A 22,121-nucleotide genomic window follows, 5' to 3' on the forward strand; every position below is an offset into this window, starting at 1 on the left:
TTCCCCACAGTCACAAAACCACTGTGCGGAAAGGCATTATTAAAGCCCCCAGAAGCCCATCTGGACTCGGGATGACAGCATGGGAGGAGGAGGCTCTTCCAAGCCATTTTCCCAAGCCAACATGGCCAGGGTAGAGTGATTTTCCCATATCTGAAGCTGCATGTCCACAGAAAACTGCACATGCAACACCAAAAATGGCCATTTCAGCTTCAGAAAATGGTTTGGGAGGAGGCCAGGAGCCTCTCCTCCACTAATGCTGTCATCCTGACTCCAGCTGGGTTTCTGGGGACTTTAAATATGGCTTCCCTCACAGTCACTGTGTGATTGTGGAGAAAGTGAGTTGGGTGTAATGTGTCATCAAAAAAGTAACTTATAATTTGGCCCTTTGAAGGGTAACGCTGCTTAGAATTGTATTGTCAGTCTCCCATGAGATTAGGCCAGTCCTAATATGGCCTCTGAGTGTTGAGTGTCCTAAAACAGTGCACCTGATGCCCAAGAAATCTGCTTTCTGGAATTGTATATAAAGGCAGAGGACTAGCTCCTGGAATCCCTTCTATGTTCACAATGCCATAAATGTTAACAGACAAGAAAATAAACATTAATTGTGTTATACAAAGTCAGAGCAGTAGAGATGGAAATATTCCCTAAGGCAGGTTGGCATAGTGACAATGGTAGGGATAATTATGAAGTAAAATGCCATATTATCTCAGGAGCCTTTATTTTTATTGTCTCCAGCAAAACAAATAATCCAGATTTTTATTTTAAAAATGTGTTACCCAGGAAAACAAAACACATTCATGCAGTTTCAACCGCAAAAACATCATTTTTTAAGTATCACCTCCACTACAGTGAAATCAAATCTGTGGTTCTTTTCGGTTTCTCACGTCCTTGCACCAAACCTTTTCCTCCATAAAATATAGCAATTTTTCAGTGTTATTTGTGCATCAATAAATCATCACTATATACTCTGCATACATTATATATGTTCACAGCATACTTTATACATATCCAGAACTTCTGCCCATCCCTAGATATAGCTTCTGTTGTATTAAACATATAAAACAGCATCCATCCATCCAGTGACTTCTGATTGGCAGAGGCTCCCAAAGGTTGCAGAGAAGAATTTTCTTCAGCCTTGCTATAGAATATATGTAAGTGAAGATGCTGGGAGCTGAATCTGGAAATTTCACCATGCAAAGAACATGTTCTACAACTCAGCCGAGCCCTCCAGTGCAACAAGTGCTCACTTCAATGTATCCAAGTAATTTTGAGCAATTATTATGTATAGGTCTCTGTATTCCTATTGGAAATTTTGATTGAAAATGGTAGGTCAGCACTTGGTTTGGAAGTACCAGCAGGTATGCGTGAAAAGCTCTCATACATCACCAGGGTTTAATCTCTTTTTACAATAATCTCTTTTTATAATAGACTTGAGTGTATCGATCACAATCAAAGGCCCTTCAAATTACACAGGAATTAAATTAAACTATTGGCACCTAGACATGCATCAATATGACTCTTCCTAAATTATTTCATTGGCTCATCCATCATCCTGCCAAAAAAAAATATTGATCTATTGAGGTTATTTACTGTTGTTTTATACTAGGATGAAATTTTCGTTCCTGTTGCTGTGCTTAGAATTTTATATTGCAGACTTCAGACAGTACTGGAACGTTGCTGAAGTATAGGTAGCGATTAAAAAAAAAGAGCAACTATTGGTTCAATGGTAGGCTGGAATCAACAAACTAATTTCTGTGAATACGCATAATGGCTGTCTGTCTTTTGCTTTCTCACTTGTTTTTGATGAATTATTGTGGGGTTTTTTTTTTGTCCTGTTGATAGTAATTCATAATAATGTCTGTTATAACTTCACAGATAAGGATGCCCTTATCTCGGCATGCCCTGGGAACGCCCCCAGCACACCAGCATGGGCCTTTGTGCCAGTGAGATGCCGGCGGAAGGCCCAGCTGGTGTCCCTGGGCGGTGCTGGTGTCCCTGGGCGGTGCTGCCATGGCAGTGCCAGGAGGATGGCGTCTGTGTCTCCCTGCTGGCGTTGGGCCTATCCTGGTCAGCGTAAGTAATGCCAGTGCCGCTGCAGGGGGCCTGAACACTGGCGCAGCTCCATCCTGGCCTCTAAAGGACTTTTGTCCTTGGAGGTCAGGAATGGGCTGCAAGGCTGCCAACTCTGGTTTGGAAAATTTCTGGAGATTTGGGTGTGGTACCAAAGGAGGGTGAAGCTTGGGGAGTGGAAGGAGCTCAGCAGGGTGTGAGGCCATAGAGTCTAGGGGTGTACACCAATTTTTCCCTGGGTTAATTGGACACTTTTTTTTTTGTTGCAAAAGCTGGAAAAAGCTGAATTCTCATACCTTCCCCCCCCCCGCTTTTTTTTGTGGGGGGCATCCAAAAATGTTTAGGTCCATTAAAGTCAATGGGAAATCTTTACAGAGCTCTGGGGTGATGTTTTTTAAGGTATAGGCACCAAAATTGCAGCATAGCTGCAGGTGACTCTTTAGAAGAACCCCCAAGTTTAGAAGAAACCCCAAGAACATTAAGGGGTCCAAAGAGGATGCCTTGTGCTCTATTTGAAGCAATGGAAGATGGATGAGGCACCCTCTTTTGGTCCCCACAAAATTGGATGCCTGACCCAAACTTAACCAAACTCAGGGGTTCTTATAAAGAGAGTCACCTGCAGCTATGCTACTATTTGGTGCCTATACCTTAAAAAACATCACCCCAGAGCTGTGCAAAAATTCACCATTGAGTAACATTGAGCTATTCCCTGTAACATTTAAAGGGAATGCCTCCTATTTTGTTAATGGAAAACATTTGTGGGGCTCAAGGGGGGAATGTTTTTCAAGGTAGAGGGACCAGATTTGCAGCATAGCTGCTGGTGCCTTTCCTGACAAGAACCCCTAAGTTTGGTTACATCTGGGCCTGGGAGTCCAATTTTATGGGTATTCAAATGGAGGAAAACTGAAAAGAATAGAATTCTTTCTATTCAACCCATTATTTGGATTTTCAGGAAAGATTAATCATATCAAGGAAACTGTGGCACAAAGGTGCAATTTGCCTCTAATTGCTTCATATCAGAACAATGTATTCTTGCCAGAAAAATTAAATGCATCCCATTTACAAACTGTTTATGCCATGGGTGAATTATTTAGGATTGGTTTCATTATAGTTATTAATATGCATGGTGCTGCCTCACAATTTGAAATATATCATGTATAGAATAGAGAATCTCTGTTCTTGCCTTTTTCTTCTTTTGCTGTTGCATAGCTTAAGAAAAAAGAAAACTGTATATCTCAATCAAATCTTTCTGCTGTTTCACGGACTAAGTTCAGATGCCCAAGAAGCAATCATGCCTGTGAAATTTAATGTGTATGCACAATGCCCTTGTCACATCCCACTTGATGTGGCATGCTTTCATTTTTACAGCACAAATACTTGGATCTGTTTTGTTGTTTTGGCTGATTATATGCCTGTGTAAAGAACAGAAGATCATTTGAAACTAGAGCAGAGACAATACAGAGGCCCAAATGTGTCATACAACTGCATGATAAGATCAGAAGAAAACAGAGACCTAAAAACTTAGAATCATAGAATCATAGAGTTGGAAGGGACCACCAGGGTCATCTAGTCCAACCCCCTGCCCAATGCAGGAAATTCACAACTACCTCCCCCACACACCCCCAGTGACCCCTACTCCATGTCCAGAAGATGGCCAAGATGCCCTCCCTCTCATGAACTGTCTAAGGTCATAGAATCAGCATTGCTGACAGATGGCCATCTAGCTTCTGCTTAAAAACCTCCAGGGAAGGAGAGTTTACCATCTCCCGAGGAAGCCTGTTCCACTGAGGAACCACTCTGTTAGAAAATCCTTCCTAATGTCTAGATGGAAACTCTTTTGATTTAATTTCAACCCTTTGGTTCTGGTCCAACCTTCTGGGGCAACAGAAAACAACTCGGCACCATCCTCTATATGGAAGCCGTTCAAGTACTTGAAGATGGTTATCACATCCCCTCTCAGTCTTCTCCTCTTAAGGCTAAACATACCCAGCTTCTTCAACCTTTCCTCATAGGACTTGGTCTCCAGACCCCTCACCAACTTTGTTGCCCTCCTCTGGACATGTTCCAGCTTGTCTACATTTTTCTTAAATTGCAGTACCCAAAACTGAACACAGTACTCTAGGTGAGGTCTAACCAGAGCAGAGTAAAGCGATACCATCACTTTGCGTGATCTGGACACTATACTTCTGTTGATGCAGCCCAAGATCGTATTTGCCTTTTAAGCTACTGCGTCACACTGATGACTCATGTTCAGTGTTTGGTCTACTAAGACCCCAAGATCCTTTTCACACACACTACTGCTCAGACAAGTCTCCCTCAACCTATAATTATGCATTTGATTTTTCCTACTTAAATGCAGAATGTTACATTTATCTCTGTTGAAATGCATTTTATTGGTTTTTGCCCAATTCTCCAGCCTGTCAAGAGCATCCTGTGTTCTGGCTCTTTCTTCTACCGTATTTGCTACCCCTCCCAATTTAGCATTATCTGCAAATTTAATAAGCATCCCCTCTATTCCTTCATCCAAATCATGTATAAAGATGTTGAACAACACAGGGCCCAGCACAGATCCCTGAGGAACTCCACTAGTCACTCCTCTCCAAGTGGATGAGGAACCATTAACAAGCACTCTTTGGGTGCGATCTGTCAACCAATTACAGATCCACCTAACAGTAACAGGATCTAAATCAGATTTACCCAATATGTCAACAAGAATATTATGGGAACCTTATCAAAAGCCTTACTGAAATCAAGATAAACTATACCTCCTGCGTTCCCCTGATCCATCAAGGTAGTAAATTTCTCAAAAAAGGAGATAAGAATAGTCTGACATGACTTGTTCTTGAGAAACCCCTGCTGACTCTTAGTAATCAGATCCATCCTTTCTAAATGCTCAAGGACTGACTGTTTGATGAATGCTTCAAAAAAAATTCCTGGTATAGACGTCAAGCTGATGGGTCGTTAGTTACCCGGGTTGCCTGTCATCTCTGCTGAGCATGCCTCTTTCCCCAGCTCCTGCCTGCTGTAGACACCTGCTGCTGACCCTTTGACCTCAATAGAGGCCTCACCAAGATGATGACCCACCCCTGCCTTCAACCACGAGGGCTCCTGGCCACATCTCAGTCCCGCAGCCTTGCCCAGCAGCCTACGACTCCTTGGTTGGCCCCAGAGCCAGGCTGTGTTGTGGTGGCAGTGTGGATGTCCCCCTCTTGGCCTCCAGAGGTAAGTATCACAGGGCCCGGGAGGCACCACCATCAGGATGAGGAGTGGGAAAGTCCAGCTGCCGGCCTGGCACTAGACACATGAATGTGTGAAGTATATGTGAAGTATATAAACAGAATAAACAGTAGAAATAGCAATCACTACTTCATTTGCTTTTTCTACTGTTTATTCTGTTTATATACTTCACAAATGTATGTGTCTAGTGCTGAGCCAGTGGCTGGACTTTCCCATTCCTCAGCCTGATGGTGGTGCCTCCCGGGCCCTGTGATACTTACCTCTGGAAGCCAAGAGGGGGACATCCACACTGCCACCACCACATGTTCTTGGCAAATGATAAAAAAAAAATCAAGACTCTTCATTTATAAAAGTATAATTATGATTTAAACATATTTTGCCTTTGTCAATGTAAAGATTAGGTGAACTGCTCTTGTATTGTTGACTTACTGGAATAATTTTGCATCCAGTCTTCTACATCAAGATGGAATGTATTAGATTTAATAAATATCCATTATCAATAACCAAATAGCTATAGATGTGGTGCTGTAGATTCTTAATGTGATCACATTAATAAATCCTGAGGTTTACCCTTTCTTGGTTAATGAATAACAATTTGACTTAGGCAATTTCTCTGAAACAAGAACTTCTGTTGAGCCTAAACTTTAGTTATGAGATTAAGGTAAATGGAATACAACCCTACTCTGTCACACAGAGTTTACTCTCCTATAAAATCCAGTACCTGTCAAAGTGATAAATGGGTTTTCTTATCTTCCCATCGGTATTGTTTTCTTGTCAGATTCCTATCAAAAACCCAGGTTAACACTGAAAATGGATAGTAACACTGTATACTTTTTACTTCTCTTCCAGGAAAAAAAGGAGAAAGTTGTTTGTAAAAATGGGATTTGATTTTTTTTTTTTTTGAAACAGTCCTACAACTACAGCTCAGATTAATTTGGCTGTATTTGTAAATCTAATTCTTTATTATGGAGTAGTATGATTGTATCTAAACTCCCCCCCCCCAATTTGCAAATGTTAATTTGTGAAATGATAGGTGCATAGACTTGAGAGCAACATTCTTTGGCTCCATCTGAGAAGAGAATGGCTTGTGGTTTCTCATAGTTCACTCCTTGGGGGGGGGGCAAACCATGGCAGCTGAGATTGTGCAGCTGAGAACCCTCCTCAGAAAAGACTTTTTTCCCCCGATAGGGGAAAATGGGCCTGCGCCACCTAAAAAGGTGGCGCAAGACCACTGTCATCCCAGGAGGCATTCCCGGAGTGAAAGGGGTTTGGAAGCTGCCTAAAGGCAGCTCCGACCCCTGGAACACCCTGGGAATGCCTCCTGGGACACCGTCGTAGGGACTTGCACAGGGAGAATAATAGCAGGAGGCTGTGCTGGCGTCCAAGGGCCACACTGCCACTGCGGTCCAAAGGGGCCGACATAAGTGCCCCAACACCAGTGTCCATACCACTTTGGATGGTGCAAGTCAGACATATAGGTTGGACTTTAGGAGAGCAAATTTTAACAAACGTAACTTATGCTGGGTAGAATCCCATGGTCAGAAATACTTAAGGAGAAGGGACTTCAAGAAGGGTGGGAGTTTCTTAAAAATGAAAGGTGCAATCCCAAACCATTCCTATGAGAAGGGAAAATGGGAGGAGCCTAAAGAGGCCAGGGTGGCTCCATAAACAGCTTTTTAAAGAGTTGAGAAATAAAAAAGTCTAATTTAGGAAGTGGAAGGAGGGCCTTATAACCAAATAGGATTATAAACAAATAACTAGTGCTTGTAGGGAGAGTGTTAGGAAAGCTAAAGCTCAGTATGAGCTTAGGCTAGCGAGAGATGCTAAACACAACAAAAAAGGGTTCCTTTCCTATATACAGAGTAAGAGTAAGAACAAGGACAAGATAAGCCCATTGCGTGGACCGGAAAGTAAAATTGTAACAGGAGATGAAGAGAGGGCAGAACTTCTCAATTCCTACTTTTCTTTAGTCTTTTCTTGCGAGGGAAGTGGTGCTCAACATGGCATAAAGTAGACATAGTTTATCTAGATTTCAGTAAGGCTTTTGATAAGGTTCCCCATAATATTCTTGTTGACAAATTGGGAAAATGTGGTTCAGATCCTATTCTTGTTAGGTGGATCTCGACCCTTGGCTTATACGTGGGTGCCTAATTTTCCCCCATTTTGGGGTGAAATTAGGCACTTTGGCTTATACGCGGGTCGGCTTATACACGAGTATGTACGGTACTTACCTTTTCACACATGCACTCACCGGGCTGCACAATGGCCCGGGGATCTCTCTCTCTCTCTCTCACATGCGCACGCACACACGCACACACTCACCGGGCTGCACAGCGGCCCGGGAATATCTCGAGCAAACACTCTCGGCTGCACAATGGCCCAAGGATCTCTCTCTCTCTCTCTCTCTCACACACACACACGCACGTGATCTCTCACGCAAACACACATGCACTCCCCGGGCTGTACAATGGCCCGGGGTTCTCTCTCTCTCGCACACACACACACACACACACTCACTGGGATGCACAATGGCCCGGGGATCTCTGTCTCACGCAAACACACACACACGCAGTCACCCAGCTGCACAGCGGCTCGGGGATCTCTCCTGCACAAACACACACACACACACTCACCCAGCTGCACAATGGCCTGGGGATCTCTCTTGCGCACGCACACACGCACTCACCAGATCGCCCCGGTGCATGGGTCAGAGGCAAGCTAGGAGGGTGGGGAGGAAAGTTTGAGGCTGGCATGGCTGGAGAGCCAGCTTTACCTTTTATCCTCTGCCCGGGGGAGAGCGAGGGGAGGGCCGTGTAGGGGCCCACCGAGCTGGCAGAGGCCAGTGGCAGGCAGGCGAGGGGGGAGATGGTGGCATAAGCTCCGGGAGCCCAAGCAGCTTTAAGTCGGAGAGCGAAAGGAGGGCCACATAGGGGCCCACTGAGCTGGAGGAGCAGGGCATGCCACCCACTCACCTAGAAACAGCCGGTGGGACAAAGGGGAGGGGGGCTTCCTGCCAAGCGCACTTTTGGGGCAGAAGTTGTGAGTCTCTCCAGGAAGAGAGGAGAGTTGGGAGAAAGGGCCCCACAGTCACTCAACTGGCAAAGCCCGAACTGCCGAGGAGAGAGCCTAGCTAGTGAGAGCTGGAGCGGCATGGCCCTGGAGCTCCTGGAATCAGCACGGGGGGTGGATAAAATGATCTCATGGGCCGGATCCGGGCCGGGGGCCAGAGGTTCCCCACCCCTGCTTTATATGTTAATCTGTTTCAGAAAAATAATACAAAAATTATTTTTTAAAAAATTAATAATAATATTCCCAAAAAACATTTGCAAGGTTTTGTGTTAATCATACATTATTCTCCTCCTATAAGCATAATAAAGATTTTGCATTTTTAATAACGGAGCTAAACTGAGTGAACAAGAAAGGTGAAATAAAAATCCTTACCATTTGAAGAAGCTTGGGAAAGCTGTATCTCCTGGAAGTGCAAATGCCATTTTCACATTAGCTGAAATGCCACTATGCATTGAATGTATGAGAGAAGCCATGTTCTATAGAACTGGAAGGATGTAAATCCTTCTTCCCCACCTTGAAAGGTCATCATTCTCCATTGAAAAAATGCTGTCCCAATTGTTCTAATTTACTTCTGATTAGGAATAAGCATTTGAATACTGCCAGACTGGAAGAGCACTTATTCTATAATTAAAACAAGACTGTGATTTACTGGGCAAAGCACAAGGCATGGCTTGCCACACAAATGCAAAATTCATTCAGGAATAAGGCAAGATCTACTGAAGACAGCTGAGAAGTGATTGCTGTATTAAAATGTCTGTGGTACTGTGGGAAGATATTATATGAAAGCAATGGGGTAATTCTTTACCACCTTCATTCAGGTTTTCGTATGTAGCTCCTTGGTGTAAATCCAGTCCTATAGTGAGAGATAAAAGCATTATAAGATACAAACTTTTGCTAAAGAAAATGAGATTTTCTTACAGTTCTGTTTCATCCCCTGAAATGAAATTAAGCTTGCTAGTAGTGGATATTACTGGTGCTGCTATTGGTGTCTTGAATATTAAAGTAGAGAGCCTTGAGGGGGGGAAGGAGTGAACATGAAGGGGGGAATGCATTGTTTTTTTATTGTTTGTAAAGACAGAGATAAAATTATGTATTAAATAGAGCACAGGATAGCGTGAGTTGCCCTTAGTTTGTATCCCTCTTTCATTACCAGTTCTGCCTTGCTTCTGGACTTGTTAGTTTTTGAAACAGTGACTTCTTGTTTTGCCTTTCTAATTTTCTCCATTATTGGTTTCCTTACATGGCTTATTAAGCTAATATTCAGATTCACAACTACATTTTGGGCAGTTGTGGCCAGTGTCCCCTGACTGGAGCATTTTTGTTTACCAACAAAAAAAGTTCACAGAAAGAGGACAGTTTTCTTGAATCCATTAAAATGATAGTCTCTGAGGCTTTAACTACAGGGGATATTGAGCAATCCACTGCTGCCTTTCTTATAAATAAAAACCCATGTATGCCAGCCCTATGTGCTATGTAACAAAACCAATGGTAAGATGCATAAATACATTAATATCATCAGAAATCCTTTGTGTCCCAACTCAAAGTGAATCCACCAAAGCACGAATAAAACCGGCAATATACTGCACCGACAACACGGTAATCCTATAAAGTGTGCGGCTGTGAGGACAAGACAATGTTCCAGGAAATTCACAAAAGCCGCGCATCAGCTGCTGCAGAAGCCAAGCGGAGAGAACCGGCGAGAGCCGACAGAGTGGTGAGCCTGCAGAGAAAATGGTGCGCGCGGCTGCTGGCAACCTGATAGTAAATTTCAAGGGATTCATGTAAGCTGCGCGCGCACAGCTGCTCATTGATACAGTGGGGCGTAAATGGGAGAATTCCCAGTAGCCCCGCCGGGAGTCCAGGAGGACCTGGTGCCCGGGTGGAGGAGGATGGAAACGTCCTTTCCGGAATAAACTGCGTTTTCACTAAAAATAGCTTCTTCAGCCTGTAATGGAAAATAAAAAAGTGCAACACCTTACTAATCTAATAATTATAATAAATGGTCCTTACTGTGAGGTATTATATATAATGATCATACATACCAACAATCAATGGCTAGTATTTGAATTCAAACGTCCTTTACCAAGGTTCATACCAATTCTAGAATAGCATATGGTTGTGATGTCCCTTTCTCATTATATAGGTTTCTAGTGTGTGGGGAAAAAATCCTCTTTATTTTAAAGGGACCATAACCCAAGACATTAATGAACCGAGTAGTTAAAATGCTAGTTGTTGTTAAGAACATTAAGTAATGTTCCTATAAAGCTGATTATTCTACTTCCTGGTCTGTTAGTCATCATTTGTACAGCATTGTCTGCATTCACTTTCATCTCCCTTACTCCTGATTGTTTTTTGTGGCCAGACAAAACAACATTGGACTTAGATAATGAAATGAACCATTAGCTGTGGTCACCATAACTATGACAAAATATCTCCAACAAATCTCACTCAACAATTTTCATATCAATGGAGGACAGGAACCTAATGAACTTTATAAAGAGATATTGTCGAAGGCTTTCACGGTCAGAGTTCATTGGTTCTTGTGGGTTATCCGGGCTGTGTAACCGTGGTCTTGGTATTTTCTTTCCTGACGTTTCGCCAGCAGCTGTGGCAAGCATCTTCAGAGGAGTAACACTGAAGATGCCTGCCACAGCTGCTGGCGAAACGTCAGGAAAGAAAATACCAAGACCACGGTTACACAGCCCGGATAACCTACGAGAACCAATTTATAAAGAGACATCAGGGAACATTTCAGACTACTTAGGAACCCACAACAGCTTCCTACATCTCCCACATAGGAGTGAATGGAATCTCTTGAGAGTAGGCTGATACATTCTTGTGAGATCTTGTTTATATTACAACAATTCCTCATGATCAATATTGTTACAGACCACAGAAATATCTAGCACAATCAATAGGTAGGCTTTGGCAGTTTCCATTATCACATACCATTTGGTGCTTTGTGTCTGCCACAGAATTCAGCATTTTGAATATGCCAGAATGGGTCAACGAAACTGATAGCATTCTGATGCTGCGGGTCAACTATCCATTCAACAACTTTCTCTTAAAGGTGGAGCCTGGAAATATCTTCATCAAGTCTCAGAGGTAAAATAAAGTAGCCCAAATTGGAGGATGTCTCAGGCATTGCCAGTTTCCCAAGTGTGATAGTGCTTCCTGCCCTCCAAGGAAACTATATTTTCAAGAATCCCCAAAGACAATCCAGAAAGAGCAAAATGCAGTTCTTCTTTTACAAATTCAATTTCCACTTTGTGTAGATTTTCTTTTTAGCTCAGTTTTTCCAGTAGAAACACAAAATGTAAACACAAAGCCCAAAGCCAAGCAAGACAACTGATTTGCTTCTTTAAAAAATTGAATAAAATCAATGTATTTGATTTGCCTTGTTTCAGGGATGTAAGTTTCTTTAACCAGTGAGAAGAAGCCTGCATTTACAGATCTCCAAAATTTTATTAATGTTTATCCATCCAAAAAATACATAATTGGTACATTATTCACAGTTGTCTATAATTCCCTTTATGACCATCTGATCTGAGGAAAATAAAATAATAATGGTGAAATGCTGCTACTTAAGAATATTCTCAGTTAACACTGTTGCAATCCTCCTAGAATCACTGTATGTCATAAACACCTGAATGTAGACTGTATAGTAATGCGGTTAAGTTTACTTAGGTGCACAGAAAATTCAGATGAACAAGGAGTCTGGGGATATTTCTTGTAAAGAATAATCCATATGAGACTTTCTATCAGAACCCTATAGTCAGCAAACCCCTACTAATGAACTAAAACAATTTACATTTCACAAGAAATTATATTTGGCCATCTATTATTGAAAGAAGAGGAAAACATCATAGGATCTTTCTTGTATTCCCCTAAAGAAAGAATCCAAAGTTGCATTCTAAAGTAAGAAAAAGTTGTTTCTGAAAGAGCACAGCATTGACAACTCCTCTGCAGTATGGGAGTTGCCTTTATATCTATTCTTCCCTATAGGTTTCCCTGAACTACATTTCCATTTAATTGCTCAGTCCCTGTGAAGGATTGGTATATGGTCATTATCCAGGGAACTTACTGCAACATTGTGATATATTCTTTTCCTGAATAAAATTCAGAAAAAAATAATTATTGCACATTTAAGATAAGGCTGACTTGATTTTCTCATCAAAACTTGTCGTTTCAAGAACTATAACTTTTCTTCAAATCAGCATAGAAGAGTATACACTGAGGACAAATGTTTTTGAGGGGAATACTAGAAAACTCAATGAAAAACATATTTGTTTTCATTCAAAGTGAAAATGAAATCCCAGTTTACGGAGTGGTTTTAGCTCAGCCCTAGATAAACATGTTGGCAATGAAGTGAACTCGCTTCCTGAGAGCCAGGAGTTCCCTGCACCAAGCACACACCCATGACTTCTGTCAAGCAGGCAGATAGCCATACATGTGACCCTCCATGCAGCACACTGGATAGCCCCCCGACCCCTGCTGGTTTTCTATCTTCATAACTGGTATTTAATTTATTTATTTATTATTATATTATTCTTTGGTGTTTTAACCCTGGAAACAAAACAACCTGCCCTTTAAACCCTGCACTCTTCCTGTACCAAATAAGAACTGAGTGCCGAAGCTTCCTTGCCCTGCAGATATCTGCTGCTAATTCACATAGATGCTCAAGTGTCTAGGTACTCCGACTGGATGCAGAGAATTACTCTGCCCTGATAACAAGTTTTTTTACCCACCCTACAGGTCCCCAGTCACAATCCCCAGGCTAAGAGCCACAGGGCAAGAGCCCTTCAGCTCTCTCCAACAGCTCGCACCTCTGGCGAGCAGAAGCCTTTGCAATTTAAATGCTCACTGCCCCCACCTCTCACACCCAAGCTCCACCCAGCACCAATAAAAAAACCTCTTTAGAAGATAGCAATCAAGCTTTAAGGCAGCAATCAAACTTTAAGCACCCACTCATCCTCTGGCACAACAAATACAATCCTCCCCCAGCAAACCTCACTGAGTTAAATCACAGTTTTATTCGGCTTCCCAGCCGTTTTAGGAAATGCAAAGTTTAAGACTTACCCCTGCCTGTGTCCCCCAGCTCAGCTGATTCAAAATGCTACTTCTTTTCCTTTGGTATTGCTCCTGATATTGCTGTGGTCTTAAGGGCTGTTTCTTCAAACTGTAGATTTTGGCTACTTTCTTCTTCTTTATCACCCCTTTTCTCAGTTTTTATTTCTTCTTCTTTCCCTGGTATATTTTCTGCCTCTATTGATTCTGGACTCGAAGTTTTTCTTCTGAAGTTAGTTCTTGTATCAGTCAGGCTGCAAATGACAAAAAGTCACCACTTTTCTGGAAATTTATATCAGGTAGTAGTTTGAAACCTACAACTTAAATAGCATCTTGTATCCAACCAGATAGGTGGGTCTCCTTTTGTAGTAATCTCTATAGTGACAAGATACCACCTCCTCCATGCTTTGAATTAGGAAATTTTCCAGCCTGGCCCCCAGTAACTCCAAGGGAGATTGAATCCCTGATCAGTCGGCTAAAGAGAGCCAAAGCCCCTGTTCCTGATGGGATCCCCCCAGAATTTCTAAAAGAAAATGTTAAGTGGTGGACCTCTTATTTGGCACCCATGTTCACTTTTATAGACCAGACTGAGCTTATACCTAAATAATGGGACATCGCTGTAGTGACCTTTACAAAAAAGGGGAAAAGAGTGATCCTGCAAACTACCAGCCAATAAGTCTGTTAAACATTATAAGCAAACTATATGTGAAACATCTCCTAGACATACTGACACTATGGATGGAACAAGAGAACATCTTAGGTGAGGAGCAGGCAGGATTTAGACCAGGTAGATCCACAATAGATCATTGTTTAGAATCATAAAATCATAGAATCCTACAGTTGGAAGGGATCACCAAGGTCATCTAGTCCAACACCCTGCACAATGCAGGAAACTCACAACTACCTCCCCCCACCCCCAGTGAGCAGAAGATGGCCAAGATGCCTTCCCTCTCATCATCTGCCTAAGGTCACATAATCAGCATTGCTGATAGATGGCCATCTAACCTCCTCTTAAAAACCTTAAGGGAAGGAGACCTCACCACCTCCTGAGGAAGCCTGTTACACTGAGGAACTGCTCTAACTGTTAGAAAATTCTTCCTAATGTCTAGATGGAAACTCTTTTGATTTAATTTCAACCCGTTGGTTCTGATCATCTGACCCTCTGGGGAAAGAGAAAACAACTAGGCACAACCCTCTATATGACAGCCCTTCAAGTACTTGAAGATGGTTATCATATCCCCTCTCAGTCTGCTCCTCTTCAGGCTAAACATACCCAGCTCCTTCAACCTTTCCTCATAGGACTTGGTCACCAGACCCCTCACTATTTTTGTTGCCCTCCTCTGGACATGTTCCAGCTTGTCTACATCGTTCCTAAATTGCAGTGCCCAAAACCGAACACAGTACTCTAGGTGAGGTCTAACCAGAGCAGAGTAAAGTGATACCATCACTTCACATGATCTGGACACTATACATCTATTGATACAGCCCAAGACTGCATTTGTCTTTTTAGCTACCGCATCACACTGATGACTCATGTTCAGTGTTTGGTCTACTAAGACCCCAAGATCCTTTTCACACACACACTACTGCTCAGACAAGTCTCCCCCATCCTATAATTATGCATTTGATTTTTCCTACATAAATGCAAAACTTTACATTTGTCTTTGTTGAAGTGCATCTTATTAGTTTTAGCCCAATTCTCCAGCCTGTCAAGATCATCCTGTATCTTGGCTCTGTCTTTTACCGTATTTGCTACCCCTCCCAATTTAGTATCATCTGCAAATTTAATAAGCATCCCCTCTATTCCTTCATCCAAATCATTTATAAAGATGTTGAACAACACATGGCCCAGCACAGATCCCTGAGGAACTCCACTAGTCACTTCTCTCCAAGTGGATGAGGAACCATTAACAAGCACTCTTTGGGTGAGATCTGTCAACCAGTTACAGATCCACCTAACAGTAATAGGATCTAAACCACATTTTCCCAATTTGTCAACTAGAATATTATGTGGAACCTTATCAAAAGCCTTACTGAAATCTAGATAAACTATGTCTACTGCCTTCCCCTGAGTTGAGTTTTCCCACACTTCTGATGGCCGCTTCCTTCCTTAAGAACTCAATCTCCCAAAATTAACAGCAACCTTGCAATCGACCATGAGGGAGGGAGGAAGCAAATCGGCAGCCATTACTGACAAGTCTAAAAAGGTAAGTACATTTAAAATTCTCCTAGTGGAGCATTTTTGGAGGTAGAGCCCCCAAATTCACAGCGTAGCTTGAAGGGACTCTCCTTGCATGATCCCTGAAGTTTGGTGAAAATTGGGTCATTGCAAAACTTTGTAATGATTGTCTATGGAGGAGGGGGCAACCCCTTCTGAACCCCATAAAATCAGACCCCCGGACCCAATCTTCACAAACCTTTGGAGTTTGTGCAAGAATAGTCCCTTCAAGCTACTCTGTGAATTTGGGGGCTGTACCTCCAAAAATGACCTCCTCAGGGCCTACTTTTTTTCAGGAAACCCGGAAACAAGCCGAATGCCCATATTTACCGGTATAGATATTTGGCTTATTTCAGGTTTCCCAAAAATAATGGACCCAATAAACCCGAATCCGAAATATAACAATTTTTTTTTGCACAGCCCTAGCATAAGAGCCCTGTGCACTCCGCGGCACCCTGGTACCATTGGGAATGTCCCCCATGCCAGTGTAAGTGCCCCTTATTACATGATAAAAGGTCACTTATGCTGGCGCGGGGTCACACCACCTCCACACCACTTTCGGACCCCAACCTTAGGAATGGGCTGTCAGTCTTGGATCCTCTGTAGTTTTTCCATGGGTACAAAGATTTCTGTGCAAGGATCACAACTTTCTCACCTCCCCACCCCACAACATCCTGAAAAGCCCCTTGAAACCCTGTTATTAAAAGTCACCTGTGCCCCCAAAACATCATTGGAAGGGTGAAAAAATTAGTCTTTGGCCAGATAACTTTGTCCCTGCAGAAGAACTCTAGTGGAACCAGTCCAAAGAATTCAGTTCTCCTTGGTATATTCTTTTTAAATGGCTGCTGCTGCTGAAAACTTGAGAGAATGATGTCCCGTATAATTTGTGGTAGACAATTCTTTTCAGCATGTACAAGAACCAAAACTGATGATCACGCATTATTGCAGCAAGCCAGGGATTCTTTGTGCAATATTGTTTGCTTACCCTGATATCTGACACTTCAGTAGATCTCATTGAGTAATCCCTTCAAATACTTCACCTCCTTATGTTATTGAAATATAGCAAATTACAGTGCTTTGGATTTGGGGCATTTGGTTCTCAGCAGGAGAGGCACAGCAGGCTGCTGAGTTTTATTTTTTTTTAATGTTCGCCTCTAAGAAATGGCTTTTCTGAATATAATGATATAGTGCTTGCAATTCCTGCTAAAGTCTTTAGGTGCATCAGAGCACAAGGATTCAGCCCCCCAAAAAGTATAAACAAGAATTCATCAAAAATAAGTCATACATCTGTCTACCAGGACCATGGAATAGCAATGCCACAGTTTGGAAGAAGGTCTTCATTATAATTTTCTCTCCATATTCATTTGATATAACTTTGTTGGTAATTAATTTGAAAATATCTAGAAGAAAGTGTAAAATCAGCATAGGGGCTGACTCAGCAAAGCTTCCAGAAGATGAGAAAGTATGAACATTAATCCGAGAAATTTTTCACCTGAAAGTGTACCCATACAGGATGTACAGGGTGTTTGTATTAAGCCACATCACCTATGTGTGGCTATAAATCTTAAAGAGAAAGATGGAATGAATGGCAAGATGAGAAACTGGGTCACACAAGGAACTTATACGAGGACCCATCCTAATAACTCATTGTATGTCTGCCTACTTTTATTTTTCAGCCCAGAATTCACTAGCCATAAAATATCAGTGTGGACCACACCAAAGGTCCATCTAGTCTATAGTGGCTGACCAAATGATTCCAGGAAGGCTACAACCAGGGCTGGAAAACAACAGCCCTCCTCTTCCTCTGCTCCCCACCAGCTAGTATTCAGAGGTTTAATGCCTCTGTACATGGAGGTTGCATGTGTGGCTTTCCACCACTGATAAACCTATGAATCTGAGTAACCCCTTTATAGCTAGAGAGAGAGAGAGAGAGTTTATTTGCGGCCCTTGGCCAGATAAAACAAGATACATGGACTAAAATGGTCTTACTGACAAAGATTTACAGTCTGAGTCTTAAGTCACTTAAAAAAATAAAAATAATAAAAAAATAACATCCAAGTTACATCTGCCAAGTTACATCTTACTAAGAGACTACTCTGTGGCAACAAATTTTCATTGCAGCCGTACAAAACTTTGCTACCTGAGAGGTGATTGAGGGATTATCTCCTTGTAGGAGCTTTTCTATCTTTTCTCTTTCCCTGTCGGGTCCCATTCTCAGTATGAGGGGCTCAATAAACTTAGAAAGGAGTATAGTGTAAAAGTTACAGTTCAGGAGAACATGCTCAGTGGTTTCTAAATCCCCAGATTTGCAGGGGCATAGTCTCTCTGCCCTGGGTATCTTCTTGAATTTCCCCTCTAACATAGCAGAGGGTATGCTCACCTAACCAAGGTAAAAGCCCTCCTATATTTGTTTATCTCTAATTAACGGAGATAGGCTGCCGGTGCAAGGATAAATTTGGAGTGGGGGGGAGCCATAAATAGGGGCACTCTTGCTAGATCTACTTGTTGCTCAATATCTTCAACCCTTTGGTTTATAGTTGACTTAGCTTGATCCCACCCTAACTGAAGTAGTGCTAGGGGGGTAAAACCCAGGTTATTTAGTTTGTCTTCAATAGCTATTATCCACTTTGACCTAAAGGTATCACACAGAATCAATGGAAGAAGACCCTTGGGGTTGAAATTAATTTTCAGCCAGAGATAAAGCGAGGACAAGACAACCCTTGCCTCCACCTTCATCATGCCAGTTTCTAAACAGATCATAGCATTTGATACACATCTTGGCAATTGCAGGGCAGCTCTAAGAAACTTGGATTGCACTCATTCCATGGGAATAAGACATGAGGGTGGAGAGTCAAGTTGTGTTCCATATAACATTTGTGCTAGAGTTTTCGCCTGAAAATGTTTAAGGGCGGCTGGAATATAGTGTGCCCCTTTGGTCCAGAGAAAATTTATTATTGAACCCCCTTTATAGCTATCAGGAGCCCTCTACAAATGACACTATGCACAATGGAATCAACATGTGTGTGGTGGGGGTGGGGACAAGCATCTTGGCCCTGCCACATGTGATCATTGTTTCGTGAGCACTGATTCCGTGTGCATGTTCTACCTCCATGATTGGAAATACTGTTGTTGTTTTTAATGTTCCTGACCACAGGGATGAAGAATCTTTTATCCTTTCATCTCTTCTGTATAGATCTTCAGTTTATTATTCCCACCTTTGCTTTATTTTGTCCTGTTCAGTTAATGTATTTCCATGCTGATCTTTCAGCATGCCTAACCGTGCTTTAAATTTCCCTTTGAAACTACATGTTACATTTTGTAAAGATTTAATGTAATTACATTAACAAACTACATGTTACATTTTGTAAAGAGTTGGGTTCAGGTTCTGTGCACTTGCAGCTCTAAAAGTAACTCCCCAGGCTATTTTGGCTTGGGGAAATGGCAGGATGGCAGGAGCCCCTTCTCCCCCATATTCCTCTTAATTCTCATTTGGTCCTCACATTCTCTCTCAATTCTCTTTATGTCTGGACATTTCCTGTGTGATCTCATCATTCAAATTCCTCAATAAAGTCCATAATTTCCATGAATCTTTGGCCTAAACTCCAAGTATCCCTTATTATCTTTGTTTTTTTCCTTTTCTCTGTTGCCAAAATATACACTAGGGAGTCCTTGCAGGAAGGGAAGCACCCACCCCTTTTTTGCCTTGGTTAGCCTATCAACTGCCATGTACAAAGAATATTTGTTGATTTGCCCCCCAGGGTTCTGTTAGAGATGTATTAGAGTATGTATTTGGTATGTATTTTGAATATGTATTTTGAAATTTCTTTTCAATTTTGTTCATGGTTTATAAAACCATTTCTATCCCATCTGTTTCCTCTGGCAAATTTCCCATTTTTTGTTTTTCTTTGCAACATTTATATTTCATATAGCCTTGAGTTGAAGGAGTTAAGACAGTATATGAATATTTTAAATAAAAGTATACTTTGTTTATTATGTTAACACTATTTATATACAATTGATGCACAGCAGACGTCAGTTTTAGCAGTAATATCACTGTTGAATTGCATTGATATGGTTGGAAAGAACAACCTACAGTTTCATCCCAAGCATGCAGAGGCTCAAACTTTCAAATCAAACCAGAGTTTTCATAGATTCGTAAAATCCCTACCAATATTCATTTGAGAAGGGTGCAAGTGCCCTAGCTGAGAGTGACTTTTGGGAATTGTGAATAAGGAGCACTACTGCCTGGGTCACTGAAATCAATCTCAACTTATGCCAACTATTCAGCATAGGGAGAAAATAAGTACCAAAAACAACTCGTAGATTGCAAACACAATTTAGTGCAAGTGAAAAATAGTGCAAAAGAGAAACAAAACAACAGACATCACTATACAAACAATGAAAATAGTAAATACTTTGCTCCCAAGGAGTCTTCAATAACGCCTTCTTAAATGTATTTTATAAGTCCCAAAGGCTTCATACATGGAAATTCATGAAGAAGATGGTGGGAGTGATCAAATCAGGTTGAAACGCAGTCCGGATTAACTTAACGTTTTCACTGCCGTGTCGGCAGCTTCATCAGCACACCGTTCAATTATTGGGAGACCAAGCTCCTACATAAATATAATAAATACTATAAATAATCTTAAGATGTAGTTACTGTTGCAAGTTGAAAGCATATATGATACAGTTAAAATTCAACTAAGTCTGCCTGACATACCTTGGTAAAGAATTCTCAAAACCTCAACAAAATTCAAGACAGTTCAAAGGTGCTTGTAAAGCTGCTCCGTTCAAAGTCGGATACTAAGGTTACAGGTGGTGTTAATTTATACAGAGCTCTACTATAGAAAAGTTCTTAAAGGGGACAGCCAATGTTAAAGGGAATGCATTTCTGTAAAGGAACAATTACTAATAAAACTGATTACAGAAATTACTTATAAACATTCACTTATAAAAATTACTTATAAAAATTACTTATAAAAAACAAGATAAGTCCATATCATTATTGAGCCCAAACGGAGAAAAAGATTTGAATAAATATATAAAATGCATTTCTTGCTGTAGTAAAAATTTTTGTACATTTTCTAAGTCAAATGAATTGCCTTTATAAGTCCAAATTACAAAAAAACGAATATCATTCTCGCTATGTTTGTTATTAATAAAGTGCATTGTGAGGGGGGCGTCCAAAACCTTTTGCCTGATTCTAGATTTATGCTCACCTATCCTGAGCTTCACCTGGCGAACTGTACTCCCCACGTACAATTTTCCACATTTGCATGAGATGCAATACACACATTTGCTCGTGGAACAATTCGAAAATTGATTTAATTTAAAAGTGAAATTGGAAGTAGTTGATGTGAATGTTTTTAGGGGCAAGCTTAGGGGACAGAAAGAGCAAGAGCCACAAGGAAAATGTCCTTAACTGAAGGACATAGCCTCTTAGGGCGATAGTCTGAGTGGACAAGTCGGTCTCTTAAAGAAACATTTCGTTTAAGTCCAAAGACAGGTGGGTTGGAACAGCCCGGTATGGAGGATAAAAGATGCCAATGTTTATTGATAATTTTTTGAATGGAAGAGGAATGACGACTGAAGGTAAGTGGGCAAAAAATTCTATTAGTATTGTTGGGTTTCTGTTTTGGAGTCAGCATTGAAGAACGATCTAGCAAGCCTGCTTTTAGTTTGGCTCGGTATACAATATTTTCTGGGTATCCCCTATCAGCCAAGTCAGTTTGTAAGCCTCGAGCAGCTTGTTCATAATCATTAGCAAAAACAATGGGCCTTTCACCCTTAATGAAAATGGACATGGAACCTGATGAGTCTTCACAGTATGACAACAACATTTCTGAGAATTTTTAATAGTAATACACCTTCCCTTTTTAAAATTACTATCTGGAATTAAAACATTTTCCTCCAGTGCATAACCCAAGGGGCTGCTCACTTCAGTAGTGCCAACAATGAGTCCTGACGCTTGCATTACCTTGTTCATTTATCTATTTATTACATTTTTATCCCCTAATGCAATCTGGTAGCAGTGTAGGAGAAGGCAACTGATGAGCTGACCCTGTGTATAATTGCCACTAAGAGATCTGAGCCAAGTGGTGTTAATAGAGTTGTTGGGTCTTGGCTGAGCTTGTACTTAGCTAGAGCTCGGTCTGGCTAGAGGTATGAGCCTTTGACATTAACTTAAGAGGAAGAGACAAATAACTCTTGGCCCTTTGCTCTTAGCCTGTGGCTTTGGATGAAACAGATACAGCTAATTATTTTGTTGGATTTGTTCATTTGTATTGTATTTTTGTACTCTTGTAAGCTACTCTGGGTCTTCATGGGGGGGAATTCATCATGTGTGAGGAAGTCTGCTGAATTGTTTCTTTCAACTAGGTTGGCTTGAGGACCTGACATCATACTAGATGCTGCACTATATTGGTGTGAAGTAGTTCCAATAATTCAACTTACCAACATG

The sequence above is a fragment of the Euleptes europaea genome, chromosome 15 (genome assembly GCF_029931775.1).
Source record: "Euleptes europaea isolate rEulEur1 chromosome 15, rEulEur1.hap1, whole genome shotgun sequence".
NCBI lineage: Eukaryota > Metazoa > Chordata > Lepidosauria > Squamata > Sphaerodactylidae > Euleptes > Euleptes europaea.